Source organism: Syngnathus typhle, linkage group LG3 (genome assembly GCF_033458585.1).
Source record: "Syngnathus typhle isolate RoL2023-S1 ecotype Sweden linkage group LG3, RoL_Styp_1.0, whole genome shotgun sequence".
Taxonomy (NCBI): Eukaryota; Metazoa; Chordata; class Actinopteri; order Syngnathiformes; family Syngnathidae; genus Syngnathus; species Syngnathus typhle.
In genome coordinates this window covers 9170263-9179639 of record NC_083740.1, presented here as the reverse complement: position 1 = coordinate 9179639, position 9377 = coordinate 9170263, and the positions used below count along the sequence as shown (strand labels likewise).

The 9377-nt window shown below is 40.7% G+C and overlaps 1 pseudogene; it reads left to right on the top strand.

Annotated features, from left to right (window-relative positions):
• Nucleotides 1-5412: 5412 nt before the first annotated feature.
• Nucleotides 5413-8965, top strand: LOC133151919 (tubulin beta chain-like; annotated as a pseudogene).
• The last annotated feature ends 412 nt before the right edge of the window (nt 8966-9377 follow it).

Here is a 9377-nt window from a genome sequence, read left to right as displayed (position 1 = left end):
GTGTATTTCTTTTCTAAATAACAAGATGCTATGGCAATGATTATTTTCACAACAGCTGACAAATGGTTGGTATTGTGCGTGTTCTCGTGCTTAGCATTGCAAAATCTATAAGCTGGAGAGGATAACCGATGATTTATTAATCATATGTTCTCTTTGAAAACATTGCAGTAAGCAGGCTTGGGTACGGCGGTCAGCGAGAATTAACTGAAACTTGTGATTAACTACCAAGCCACAATTTATGATTTAGCAAGGAGGTGTCACGACTCGTCTCCGGTTGCTTTAGTATGTTCTGTTACTATGGTTACTGTTCGCGTCGCTCCTCCCCTCCTGTGTTACCTCAATCAATGTCACCTGCCTCTTGTTACCTGTCTTGTATTTAAGTCCTGTCTGCCCCTCACTCCCGTCGGGTCGTTGATGTTGTCTCATGTATTCTTGTTTCTTGATTCCTGTCTTTGTCAGTTCTGTTTCGGTTAGCCAGTCTGTCGGTCGGTCAGTTAAGTCATACCAGTTTGCCGGTTCTGTTAATTTGTTCTCTTTATCCTCTCTTCCAACTACCTTTTCCCTTAAGTAAACCCTGGTCCAAGCTGCATTTGGTCACCCTGCTCCATTCTGATTCGTGACAGGAGGCCAAGTACTTAGAATTTTTGAGAGAATGTACTAACCTTTGTAACATCTTACTCTGGTGAGTGGCCTTCAATGTATTTTATGTATTGAATGTGAGAGATTTGGAGTTGTTTGGAGGTGATACAGTGGAAGATAAAGCTAATGTTCTTTTAGTTTTAGCAGTATTCATTCACTGTAATGTTCATGGCAAACTTTTAAAATATGACAATCCGGATAAATCAACCTGAAAGTTAATTTCAATAGGTTGGCATCTCTGGTTAAAGCTCATTTTGGGACATTATTCTGTAACGTGATGGTGTTAGTACAGAGTGTTTCCATGTGACATTATTTTAAGTTCCTAATTAGACTCTGTTGTCAGAGAAGACTACGGTATCCAACATTAGGTGTACCAAACATAGTCCTGCCCAGTTCCATTTGTATTTAATATTGAAAGCAGTGAAGTGCTGTGCTACCTACTTTTCTTATTGACGTATTATATTTACATCCAGAGGATTCATATTATGTAGCGGCCAATAGGAGCTGAGCTCAGTTAAATGATCGATTTGGTGGTGGGTCTTAGCCACTGCATTTTAGTCTGCTCTTTTGGCTCATGCATAAAACCACCACTGGATTAAATTGCTTTCAGTGTCGATGACAAATGTGACAGGGGGCCCCACTGTATGTCTTCTAAATTGCTTTTAACTTGTGTTGAATATCAATCTACAGATAAGCCTGCTGACAGGCATTGATGACCTAAGGAAATTCATACCATACCGGAGGCCAATGCAATTGAGAGACTGCTGAGAAGATCATAAAGATGACTCCATCTTGAACAAAAGGCCTCTTCTCCATAATTAATGAATGCGTGACTGAATATAAGTATATTAAAGATTTATGAATAATTATAAGATGGTTCAATCCAATTTTCCCACAATGGGTCTCTGATCTTAAAGAGCTGACCTTTCGGTTTTCTCCAATGAGCGCTTGTGCGCACGGGTTGACGTGCTATGAGCCAAAGTCAAAAAGAAGCCGTGAGCATTTGCTGCACAAAGTCAGCAGGAGTTATTTTTGGAGAAAGAAAAACAATGACATAACGACACTGAAACCACCCAAGGAAGACATCCATCAATATGTTGGCTTTAAACTTTACAGAGAAGGGAAAAAACACTTCATGTTTGTTGTGGCGTCTGTGTCTCTAGTAATGGAGGAAAGGAAGGATGGGGGGCAAAGTTGAACAACTCCCACACTGTTTTCCTCATGTAGCTTGACTTAAGACTTGCCAAGGAGCCTTAACAATGTGAAGTATTATTTCAGTAGGTAAAGAAACACAGACTGTGAGTCATACCTAGTGTGTACAAAATCATTTACCTCGCCAAGAGGATAAATTAGGGTTAGGGTAAATTTGTTCCCTCACGGAGCCAGGACTTGCCGGGTGTGACGAATGAAGTTGACACAGTGGATGGAAGCCTGTAGATGTTATTCAATTCTGCTTGGGTGGGAAACGCAGGCAAGTGAAAATTTACTACATACTTAAGCGTATATAAATGTGAACAGGCTCTGTTGTTTCATTAGGGCCCAAACATGATAAAAAGAATCCAACGTGAGGCAAAATCATCCCTTCACATTTTTCTCCCTGCCAGAGTCTTGGCCCATGAAAAGATATTTTCTTCTCTTTGCTTTCTAGGTCTCGGTGGGAGGGAAGTTCATTATAGATTCAGCAGGTCTTGATTAAAGGGCTCTATGCCATTAAGACTGCATGAATGTCCTTTGCCCATATTTTTGAGGATGTGGGTAGTATGGCGTTCAGTGGGTAGTTCTAGCAGATCGTTAAGCACAACAAAATCCTAGAAGAAGCACGACTCTCCGATGGTATGTTGTGTGCATGTCAAATCATTCATCCTGGTGAAGGTCTGACATTCATTCATTTGTTCAAATGGATGCTTGTCCCTTAGCCACTGCAGCCTACACACACACACACACACACACACAACAATTAACATTGGGGTCCTCTGAAGATTTTCTGAAATCTCGTGCCTGCGGTGCTTAGTTGTAGCAATCAACTTATGCAACATAATTTTATTACTTCATTTATATAACAAGTCCGGAAAAAAACAAATGAATAAAATAAATGTTTTTCACTTTATTTTCACTGATTTGTTTTTCTGTTTGCCGTAAATCAGGGCTATCCAGCTGCTTTTGTTTTAGTGAACAGCTCTCCTAATTTAAAAGGATATTGCATGAGACACATTGAGCTAATAATAAAAGCAAGCGCATGTTGCAATTGGTGGCCACAAATAAGTCTTTAGTCTGCACTTTATATCTATAATGTGGCCTTTTTTTCTTTTCTAATGACATATCCTGCATTGTGAAAAAAAAATAAACAACCAACCAAAATAGAAGATATAATTTATCGGGTGAAAGACCTGTTTGTCCGGGCATCTGGTTTCTGGGAGTCAGCTCCTTATTGATTTTCTGTGAATAATTTATGTCATGGGAAAAAAAAATCTAAGTCTGAAACCTATTTTTATTCACGAGTAATTCACATAAAGTACAGAGACTAGCTGTATAAGCACACCTAATGCTTGCTTTTACATGTTCATGTCTCTTCCCAGGTTTGTTTTGCTTTTCCTGATCACACATTTCTGACCTGGCATGTGGGAACATATAAAGATCTGTGCCCTCTTGGCTCGATATCACTGCACTGCTTGACACTGTATCTGCTACCTAACCTTTTTATTTTGAATATTCTATGCATTAGAATGTCTTTTGTTCCCATAAAAGTCGACAAATATTCTGCATAACATAATAGGTAATTACCTGCTCCCTACCCCAGAGATATATTTTGTAATTTCAACTATTTACTTGTTTACTGTTTAACTCTCTAATAGCTATAATTATGATAATGGTCTATTACAGTCAAACCGATCCCCAACCCTCCAGTGTGAAATAAATGTTTGCCACTTTTCATTAAATACAATTCATGCAAATGACAAATCTGTTAATGGCTGGTAGGGCACACAGTGCTTGGGCGACTACTTTTGATTAAATAGCACAGAGTCTGAGCAGAAAAGTGAAGCCCGTAAAGGTGAAGTAAAAACATTATTTGTATTTTCACCTGTTAAAAGTCTGCTTCAGCATTAAGCCATCAAATTATTCAATTAGTGTGTAGACTCATGCATGTGGAAAATGTCACAGGCACATTACCAGATGCAAAATACCGCCGCTGCTACTGCGTCTGCTACAAAAGACCCTCCATCCCTATGTCGACAACTTCGCCTGAGCATTCAAGTGGGCCAATTATCAGATAATAGTGCTATTCTGTGCTAACACTGCAGCTGTACTTACATTTGGGCTTTCACATGCTTGTGTTGCCATATGATCTGCCGTTACGTCAGACTGGTGGTAGGCAGCTAATCAAAGATTTATGTGTAACTAGATGTTTGATGGCAAGCAATTAAAAAGTACCTGCAGGGAGAAAGTTAGTAGTTTGAAATATATTTTACGACACATGGTCCTAGAACTTTTCTAATATAAGTAAAACACAACACTGTTGTATGAAATTGTCAACATAGTCAAATTCAACCCTGATAATCCTTTTGGGCTCCATGAAACGATAAGACATTCTTAATGGCTTTTACCTAAAGTCATAGGTTCTGAACTTCAAGAACTCTAAATTACTCCAATAAAACCCACACTGGCTTTTATGATATCGTATGAATAAATCACAACTTAGTAACTACAGAGTGAACTCAATCCCTTAAGCCATTCAGGGAAAGTGTTTCATTTTCTCCTTATATAGTCTTATTCTTAATTCAACAACTCTAATGCTTACTTCAATCTTTTTGTATGGATCTGTGTGCATGCATGCGTGTGTGTGGTCTCTATCCACTTAGGCTTGGGTAAGTTGAAAACAAAGCAAAACAAAACAAGTTTATTTCTTGACAGCATTTCACAACAGCTGCAGCTGTAACAAAACACTTCTCATATTGTATTGCTGTTTGGGGTGGTAGCTGCACTGGACACATGATGAAGGCCCTGCAGCGCATAGTGAACGCGGCTGGTGCTTCACTCCCCTCCCTGAAGGACATTTACACCTCCCGTCTCACCCGCAAGGCGACCACGATTGTGAGTGATGGGAGTCACCCCGCTCACTCTTTGTTTGATCTTCTGCCCTCTGGGAAGAGGCCTGCGCTCCCGCACCACCAGACTCACCAACAGCTCCATACTCCAGGCTGTTTGGATCCTGAATTCTCTCCCCCCTTCTGCGTATCGTCCTGTACTTTTGCGCAATATTCTCACTGTCTGCTGTATGCACACTTGCTCCATTTTTGCTCCTCTTATTTATTATGTTATTGGTTTATTATTTATTCATTATTCTTATTTATTCATTGTTTGTGCCTTCTTGTTTTGACTTTTTGTGTTGTTTGCTTGTATGTATATTGTGTACTATGTCTTGTCACCGTGAGATAGTGGGAACGCAATTTCGATCTCTTTGTGTGTCATGTGAAGAAATTGACAATAAAGGAGACTTTGACTTTGATATAGCAATGGGACAACCACAAAGACCGTGAAAACGGTAAATTGAAACACAAATTAAAATAAATATTTGCGTAATGGTAACAGTTGAGTCAGTCAAAAGCCAAAGAATAAAAATGGCTGTTCAAATGAGTTTCAAAAATCTCAACATTTCAGTATGTCATTTCAAAGAAGAGCACTTCCAGGAAGTGGGAAAGTAAAGCAGGATGGGCAAAAGCTGAGAACTACCACAGCACATACTAGCACTTAACTGCAGCTCTTGGTTGATACAGCGCACAACACAGAAAGATGCATGAGATTGTTTACTTGCAAGCCGGCCAATGTGGGAATCAAATTGGAGCAAAGGTATGCTAATGAAACTAATAATGATGTCTTTTCTGTTGTTGTCTACTTTTTGAACACAAATGTTATATAGGTCAACACTGGGGCAAGTGCTGAATACGTGTTTCTAAATCTCTGGCAGCTGGTTATAAGGGAATATTACTGCTGTATTTCGAAGCCCTCCTAATGATGTTGGGTAGTTGAAAAGTACGTGAAAAGATATTTAAATGATAAGATAGAGCATTTTAAATATCACTCACGGGATCAAAGAGTGTGGCATCATAATCAAAAGTGTTGTACACGTCTCTCTGCATGTCATGTTTGCTGATTGAGAGACAAGGTTTTTATTGGTAACAAAAAGTAAAATTAAATTATTGAAACTAAATTTGGTCAAACTTAATAATATAGGTTTTATTATAGTATGAATGGGCTTCATTTGAAATGTATTGCTGTCTACAGAAAAGGGAAGGTCAATTAGTCATTTGAGAACCCTTGATACCGTAATTTTACAACTATAGGGCACACGTAAACATAAATTTGATTTTCTCTTAAAAAAAAAAAGTACCTTTTAAGAAGGTGCATCTATTGTGTGAATCAAATAAAAAAAATCTGTAAATTAGTTTTGTGTGGATTCCGTAATATACAGGAGTGGACGTAGATCGAGACAAAAAAACAAAAACAATCAGAGGACTAGACGTAACAGAGGAGTATGTACCTTCGTTGCCATTGTTTTGTGTGGCTTCCGCCATGTAGATGAGGACAAAAAAAAAAGATCACAGGACTAGACGTGTATGTACCTTTGCCGCCATCACACAGAGATGTAATATACAAGCACCCGATGAACCAATCAGAGGACGTTATGTTTCGATATGTTCCATTAACACTGGATCCGTATTTAGTATTTTGTACGGACTAAGGTCTAGAATTCAGTACTACGTACAAGCTAGCGCTATGTTTCCATCTGCAATGGCAACACCGGGTGACCAATTGTACTTAAGGGATCTATGTAAAGTATAAAAACATCAACATCTCATGATTGATGAATTAATATCCAAAGCAGCTTTTCAGAGCTCAGTGTGCGTGGGGGTGGGGGGCATTGTGTGATAATGTGGGGGCGATGTTTGTCCTTTAGATGTCATGCTGTCTTTGTTGTTTTTGATGAATTGTTTGTGGCCACACAGATTCACATTCAGTTCATCAGTCATTGAATGAAGACGTGTTCCTCAGTTTTGCCACAACATTAGGTTTTGCATTCATTTGCAAATCAGGAAGGAAAAAAAGAGATAGGAAATGTCTACTTCACAAAGCAAGCAGGTTTTTGAACTACCCGATTGCAGCTGCTGCAGGTAGTGACGTGAAACCACAAAAGCAATTTAGAAAAGAAGAATAAAGATTTTAGTGCAGACATTAAAGACCTAACTTGAGAAAACATTGAAGACTCAAAAACAAGCAGCAGCTGAAAAAGAACCTGTAGTAAAAGGTTTGGCAAAGCATCTCAAAGAAAGAATTGTTTTTCCCAATATTTTCAGTTGTTCAATTGGTGTGAACCCCCAAGAACTTAGCTTGTCCTTCTTAAGCGATTTCTAATTTTTTTTGTACATTGTGATTATTTCAAATTATTGCGGGTTGCATAAAAGGCAACATCCTGAAAACCTCAAGATAACCTTAGATTTTCCTTGATGCAGAATTTATAATGATTCATGTGAATGAATTGTTTTGACTGTTTTGACTGGACCAGTTTTAGGAAGTGATGAGTGACGAGCATGGCATTGACACCACTGGATCCTACCGTGGAGAGGATGACTTCCAACTGGAACGAATCAATGTCTGCTACAATGAGGCTTCAGGTCAGAAATCTGCCATGACTTTCAAGAAATTCAAATCCAAGTTTAGGATTTGATCTGTAGGAGGAAAGTATGTCCCAAGGGCGGTCTTGGTGGATTTGGAGCCTGACACCATGGACACTTTCCGGTCCGGCCCATTTGGGAGGATATTTAGACCTGACAACTTTGTCGTTGGTAAGCTACGACTTGAGCAAATACAAGACAGTATGATATTCAATTGTGAACAAAATGGGGTATTTTTTCCAGGCCAAAGGGGAGCAGGAAATAACTGGGCTAAAGGTCAGTACACTGAAGGAGCCGAGCTGGTGGACTCGGTTCTGGATGTGGTAAGGAAGGAGGCAGAGGAATGCGACTACCTTCAAGGGTTCCAGCTGACGCATTCTTTGGTTGGTGGCACCGGATCTGGGATGGGAACTCTGCTCCTCAACAAGATCCGTGAGGAGTACCCGCACCGCATCATGACCACCTGCAGTCTGCTGCCCTCTGTGAAGGTCTATTTCTTGTCGTTCTAAGTGGTCATTCCACAATTGGAGTAAAATGAGAATTGTTAGCACGTTAGCCTTGGTGGTGTTCTGCACTCTGCTAAGTGAAGTTGTAGTTTTTACTTGCAACAATTCACCTGCAGGTGTCCCACACAGTAGTGGAGCCCTACAACGCTACCCTTGGGCTCCACCAACTTGTTGAGAACACAGACGAGACCTTCTGCATTGATAATGAAGCCTTGTACGACATCTGCTGCCGTACCCTCAAGCTGAAGACACCCACCTATGGAGACCTCAACCACCTGACTTCTGTCACCATGAGTGGTGTGACGACCTGCTTGCGATTTCCCGGGCAGTTGAACGTGGACCTCCGTAAATTGGCCGTCAGCATGGTGCCCTTCCCTCGTTTGCACTTCTTTATGCTGGGCTTTGCTCCGCTCACCAGCAGGGGGACCATACAGTACAGAGCCCCCACCTTGCGTGAACTAACTCTGCAGCTATTTGATTGCAAAAATATGATGGCTGCTTGTGACCCCCGCCACGGGCGCTACCTTGGCGTAGCTGCCATATTTCGTGGCTCCATGTCCATGCAGGAGTTGGATGAGCAGATGCTGAACGTGCAAAACAAGAACAGCAGCGACTTCAACAAGTGGATCCCCAACAACGTCATAACGGGCGTTAGCGACATCCCGCCGTACGGCCACAAGATGGCCGCCACCTTCATTGGTAACAACACTGCCATCCAGGAGCTGTTCAAGCGCATCTCTGAGCAGTTCACTGCTATGTTCCGCCGAAAGGCTTTTCTCCACTGGTACGTGGGCGAGGGCATGGATGAAATGGAGTTCACTGAGGCGGTAAGCAACATGAATGATTTGGTGTCTGAGTACCAGAAATACCAGGAAGCCATTGAGGAGGAAGAGGAGGAGGACGAGGAGGAGGAGGAGCAGGAGGAGGAGGAGGAGGAGATGGCCGAAGACATTTCACAATTCACTGCCTGGATGTGTTTCCTATAACCTGCATTATCTGCACTATCACTCCTGCCTCCTCTCTCCATTAGCGACTGTAGACCTTTGCCCAATTCTTTCAGTCATTGGTGGGTCTCTACCTAACAACAGTGGCCACATAGAGGTCTGTCAGACTCATCAACTTTCTGTTAATGTTTTTTTTGTTCACTACGCAGTTCTACATTTCTGCCATATGCAGTGCATTGACTTTTAATTCGTTTTATTTGGTATTTGACTTGAATAAATGTATTGGTAAGCATAGTGATGGTAGTGTTTTTTTGCTTCTTTATTCAGCCTGAACATGAGACGCAAGTCATTTCCACATCACAGCTTTGTCAGGGAAAGAAAAAAAAAAGGCACACTTCTCTTGTTTTTTTTAAAAAAAGAAAGTTCTTGTGTAACTATATTAAAGCGATGATACAAACATTCGAGCTCACCCCTGGCCAGGTGAATAAAATAGAGCAGAAAATAAAGAAACTGTGTGGTTCCACTGTTTGCTTGCCTGATCACAATTTAAAATGTCATCATGGCATGTGTGTACGTATGTGTATATAGAGAGTCTTTACATCATAAATAACTATAGATAT